The following is a 6,450-nucleotide window of genomic DNA, read 5'->3' as shown; positions in this document are numbered from 1 at the left end:
AGTATAGAGACATTGTATTTGTTCTATCACTTTGGTAAGTAAATCAGTTCCTCTCCAAACATGTGTCCTTAGGTCAATTATATAAACATAAAGCTTCCTCAGGTGGGAGTTTACACTGAATTTAGACCCTAAGTAACTGAACAAATACTGTGTCTCTATACATGAAAAAGAGTGAAAATTAAGGTATAAAGCAGAACATATGAAAAATGTGAATGTTCCTGATTTAGGAAATAGTTTTACAAGTAAAGCTGATTTCTTTATCACTCAACAGAACATGACCACCTTTACAATTTGTTCATTTAATGGCTTTTTTCAATTTTTGACTTGATGTTTATTAAAAAAGAATGTAATTAGTGGCATTAACATTAAAATGATTTAAAACAGAAATAAAATGATATAGTAGAGAAGAAATGGAAAAAAAGAGGAATTACATTATGCTCTTAATAATGTTGTCCTTAGCACATTTCTACAACAGGAGCAGTAGCATCTTAACTCCAATATGCTCTCAGAATCAACAACAAAGTATCAGATACTTCATATTTTATAGCCCTGTAACATTTTTCTGATACAATTTTTGTTCAATTAACGTAAGTTTCAAGGATATGAGTTGAAGTTAACAGCAATCTAATTTATTAAAATTTTTTGAATTCGATTACTGTATCTAGAATTACACTGAAAGCAATGTAGTCTCATAAATGTGTTCTTATGTGTGCAAGCCTTTCAGAGCTCTTAAATCACTAACTCTTAATTATCTGGCACAAATTATTTATTTTCTTTAGTCAATACTGCATATTTTTTTCTGCCCCATAAAAAAATTGTTTGGAAAGTGAAGTTGCTGATTTTATAGAGTCTTCCTATCTTAATGTTTTTATGTCATTTTGTGAATGGTAATTAACATCCTTGCTGTCAATGCAAACACAGGCCTCCAAAGTACTTTTGTGATTTTTAAAATTTCAATGAGGCTTAGATTTTTGTGTAGTGGAAATCATTCAGTTAATTGACTTATATTTTAACTGAAGGAAAACTACAGTAATAACTAGTGATTTACTGAATGTTTCTTAAGCTCTTTGTGCCTCAATTATTTTTATGCAAAATGCTTCAGAGATAGCTGCCACATACTTAACTCCACAGTTTAATGCTATAAGAAAAATCAGGTTGAACTACACAACTCACATCCTGATAGATTAGCATCCTTTTCTTTCTTTTTCTTCTCTGAAAGAGAACTATATCTAGGCATATGCTTGTCTGCATATGATTCAATCAGTGAAATTATCACTCAATAAGAAGTTAATTTTAAGTATTTTTTTCCATTTGCCATTCCCTGATTTTTATCCATCTTTAAAATAACAATAGTTTTTCTTAAAAATAGATAATTCTGGAGAGTGTAGAGCAAATGAGAGATTTTGAAATGATAGAGTTTGTATCTGAACGTTGACATTTGTGCCATGTAATAGCTGTTTAATTTTTGGAAAATTACTTCTTAAATCTGTTTTCTCACTTATAAAATGTGGCTATTAATGAATACCCTGTAGTATTGCGAGGATCAAAATAATATGGTAATTCATTTTTTTATTATGTTAAGTTAGCCACCATACAGTACGTCATTAGTTTTTGATGTAGTGTTCAAGGATTCATTAGTTGCATATAACACCCAGTGCTCATCACAACACGTGCCCTTCTTAATGCCCATCACCCGGCTACCCCATACCCCCACCCCCCTCCCCTTTGAAACCCTCAGTTTGTTTCTCGGAGTCCATAGTCTCTCATGGTTTGTCTCCCTCTTTGATTTCCCCCCCTTCAGTTTTCCTCCCTTCCCCTGTGGTCCTCCGTGCTATTCCTCGTATTCTATGTATGAGTGAAACCATATGATGTTATCATGTGTTTCTCTGCTTGACTTATTTCACTTAGCATAATCCCCTCCAGTTCTATCCATATCGATGCAAATGGTGGGTATCCATCCTTTCTGATGGCTGAGTAATATACCATTGTATATATGAACCACATCTTCTTTATCCATTCATCGGTTGAAGGGCATCACGGCTCCTTCCACAGTTTGGCTATTGTGGACATTGCTGCTATGAACACTGGGGTAAATAATAATAATAATAATAATAATAATAATAATAATATGGTAATTCAAGTGCTTTCAGATTGTCACTTGGAAAATCCTCAGTTATGGCACAAATTATATTTCTATAAAAATTGAACAGATATTTATAATACTTTTTTAGGAAAAGCAAACTTCCATTAAGTCAAGTAATATGTAATACTTAATAATGTGGTATATTCTTCTTAAATATTTTCTAGTTCTTGTTAGGAAATAAACAATTATTGTGTTAATATTATGACCTAGAAATTGCATGAATCTGTCCACTTATACCTCACTTGTCACCACCTATCAACAAAGATGAATGGGAAATTCAGTGTGGAGCTGGGAGATCATTTGTCCAGCTGTAGGTAATACTCAGTTACCAATGCAGAACGCTCGGACTGGATACTGGGGATAAGGGGAAGTCTCTCTCAAAACCTGTATACATCTATGATAGCAGTAAGGGTTCAATTTTAGTTTTTCATCCTATTTTATATTCAGTCCTGTTATAATGTGCTCATTATTCTTCTTTCATGTGCTGGCTTGATAAAATTCTTTATATCACTCCCACTCCAGGTAATATGGATATACTGGGCTCTCCCTAGTAAAAGTCTCTCATCTTCACTCTTCCTGCTCACACTGAATGTGAAAGCCAGGCTGTCCCAGGGCAGCCCCATCTGTCTGTACAGGCATCTTTTCTGCCCCCCTCTATAAACATGTAGAGAGGTAGCTCAGCAAGTCTACCTAGATTGCCTAAAGGCTCTCGTTGATTTTATTTATAGAATTCTTGTTCTACATGTCATAATGTGCCCACTAATAGCTGCTGTCATAAAATTTACCTGAAAACGTAATCAGTAGAAGGAGCTTTTCTTTCCCATTAGAGACTGCACAAGTTCTGGTCTTGTTCCCCATTAGCTTATCTTGTATTACACATTGGCAAACTTGCCAATAAGCTTTGAATCAAAGAATGTGGCATTATAGGCATCCCCCCACAGATAAACACAAACTCATCTCTAAGCACTCTATGCGTATGTAGCTCAGTACATTCATATGCATATAAATTTTACTTTGTTTTATCTCAGGTAGAGAGTGCTGAGCATTTTTTTTTCTCTAAAGTCCATACTCTATTCATATTCTTAGGTTTGCCCTAATGTCTTTTCTTTACCCTTATGATACCACATTACATTTAATAGACATGTCTCCTTCGTCTCCTCTTAGTCATCAGTTTCTCAGACATCCGTTTGTTTTTGATGAAGTTATGAATTTGCCAAATTAACACTTGTTAAGTGAAAGAACAGAGGGCTGGATGGTGAGCTAAGGGTTAACCACAGACCACAAGAGAAACTTCAATAGAGAAATTTATTACTACCAGGCCCTCCAGGGAGTGCTCTGCATACCTTGAGCTGCCACACTGGGAGGTCAAGGTAAAGTGCAGACAGAGACAGAACCTCGGGGCACATGCCTTTTTTTTTAGTGTCCCTATGTGGAGTGCTTTGGGATTCCCAAGCTAAGGCCAGATTTTTCCATTCAAACCAGCAGAGCAGGATTTCCCTAAGCCCCAGGTTGGGGAAGGGTGTTATATAAGGAGCATGTAGGGGAATGGTGTTATATAAGGAGCATATAAGGGAAGGCCTTTTAAAAGTACTGGGAGACAGGGGAAACTCTTGAGCATAAGGGCTCATGGGCGAGTCTTATTAAGGACTTACATTTGCTTGTGACTCTGCAGGCTGCTATTTAGGGCAGAAGCACGCCTGAGAAGTTCATGCCAGTTTGAGGTCCCTGCAGGCCACTTGGCCAAACGAAATGGATGCCAACACAGCAATACCATGGAGTAGTTTAGCTAAACTCTCCATAAATGACTTTGACAGTTAAAGGGATTAGTGGTGAGATATTTTGTAGAATGCCCTTCAATTTAGGGTTGACATTTAATCCCTTTTAGTTTGTTTTCTGTTTAATCTCCATTCCTCTTTCCATCCTTTGTTTTTCCAAAATAGCAATTTTTATGTGCCCAATGTATATTTTTGTTGTTCTTTGTTGTTGGTCTATATTTTGTATCTAATTCTTGTAAACTGTGTGAATGATGAATATTTTACATTTGATCAAAACATAGTTTTCCCTTTGTGCTCTAATTTGGATATTTTCTACTAATCTATCTCCCAGTACTGTTTTCAGCTGTTTAAATCTCTTATTGAGATTTAATTGACAAATGAAAATTGTATATATTTAAGGTGAACAGTGCAATGATCTGATAAAATCACGCATTGTAAAATGATTACCGTAATCAAGTTAATTAACACATCTGTAACCTCACATAGTTATAATTTTTGCATGTCCTGAGAATACTTAAGATCTGCTGTCTTAGGGACACCTGGGTGGCTCAGTTGGTTAGGCATCTGACTCTTGATTTAGGTTCAGGTCATGATCTCAATGTCCTGGGATCAAGCCCTGCATTAGGCTCTGCACTCAGCTTAGAGTCTACTTGTCCCTCTCCCTCTGTTCCTCCCTGCTGCTTGTGCTCTCTCTCCATCTCTCTCTCTCTCTTAAAATAAGGAAATAAATAGAATCTTAAAATAAAAGATCTACTGTCTTAGCAATTTAAAGTATACAATAAAGTATTATTAAGTATAGCCATGCTGTAGAGTCCCAGAACGTATTTATCTAATAACTGAAAGTTTGACTAGCTTCTCCACATTTCCTTTACTCCCCAGCCCCCTGACAACTACCATTCTACTCTCTGTTTCTAGAAGTTTGACTTTTTAGATTTAAAATATAAGTGAGGGCATACATTTATCTTTCTCTGTCTGACTTGTTTTGCTTATGTACTGATTACCTCAAGATCCATGTTGGGGCATATGGCTGGTTTTCCTTCTTTTTTTTAATGGCTGAATAACATTTTATAAATAAATGTATTAACATTATATGTATATACTTATTAATATATATCATGTATATAATATTTTCTTTATCAAATCATCCAACAGTGATCACTTAGGTTATATCCACGTCTTGGCTATTATGAATAATGATATAATGAATATGAGAGTGCAGGTATCTCTTTGAAACACTGATTTAATTCCCTTTGGATATGTACGCAGAAGTGGGATTGCTGGATTATGTAATAGTTCTGGTTTTAGTTGTCCTAGAACGTTTATTCAAAAATTATTCTTTTAGGCTCCAATGCTAGGCCTAAAAAAATAAAATTATTCTTTTAGATTCTGTGTCTGACATTCTATAACTGTTCCTCCATTTTCTAGAACATATTAATCACAAATATTTTAAAGGCATGTCTGAGAAATCCAGTATCAATAACATCATAGGGAGTTTTTTTGTTTTTGTTTTTAATTATTCTTGATTCTTTTGTCATATTTTTATTGCATTTTATTTTTTATGATAAAAAAAAAACTTGTAGGTCAGAATGTTATTATCTTTCAGCAGAGAAGTCTTTTTTTTCTTTTGACATTCAGGTTGAATAAGGATAGATTGTCCTTATCAGTTGGAAGTTGTGTGGTTTTGAAGTTAGATTTCTCTCTTTGGGAAGTCTTATCTATTTCTAATTCACTCTCATTCAAAGGAAAAAGCATCTCAGTTTATCCAACTAAAAACAAGTAATCCAATTAAAAATGAGCAGAGACCATGAATAGACATTTCTCCAAAGAAGACACATGAAAAGGTGCTCAATATCACTCATCATCAGGTAAACAGAAATTAAAACTACATTGAGATATCACCTCATGCCTCTCAGAATGGCTAAAATGAAAAACACAAGAAACAACAAGTGTTGGCAAGGACAAGGATGTGGAGAAAAAGGAACTCTTGTCCTCTGTTGGCCGGGGCGGGGGCGGGGGAGGGGGGGAGTGATAACTGCTATAGCCACTGAGAAAAACTGTGTGGAATTTCCTCAAAAAAATTAAAAATAGAATTACCATATGATCCAAAAATTTCACTACTGGGTTTTTATGCTAAGCATATGAAAACTGTAATTCAAAAAGTTATATACACCCCTATGTTTATTGCAGCATTATTTCCAGTAGCCAAATTTTGGAAGTAACCCAAGTGTTCATTGAAAGACAAATGGATAAAGAATATGTGGTGTGTATATACAATGGGATATCACCATCTATAAAAAAGAATGAAATATTGCAATTTGCACCAACATGGATGGATCTAGAGGGTATTATGCTGAGTGAAATAAGTCAATAGGGAAAGACAAAGACAATATGATTTCACCATATGTGGAATTTTAGCAATAAAGAAAAAAGAGAGAAACCAAAGAATGAGCTCTTAACTATAGAACAGTAACTGATGGTTACCAGAAGAGAGATGGGTGGAAGGATGGGTTTAATAGGTGATGGGGATTAAGA

This window comes from Ursus americanus, chromosome 10 (assembly GCF_024610735.1).
Source record: "Ursus americanus isolate L20-20 chromosome 10, mUrsAme1.1.p, whole genome shotgun sequence".
Classification (NCBI taxonomy): domain Eukaryota; kingdom Metazoa; phylum Chordata; class Mammalia; order Carnivora; family Ursidae; genus Ursus; species Ursus americanus.
The sequence above is the reverse complement of the archived record's forward strand: the minus strand, read 5'-3'. Positions refer to the sequence as shown.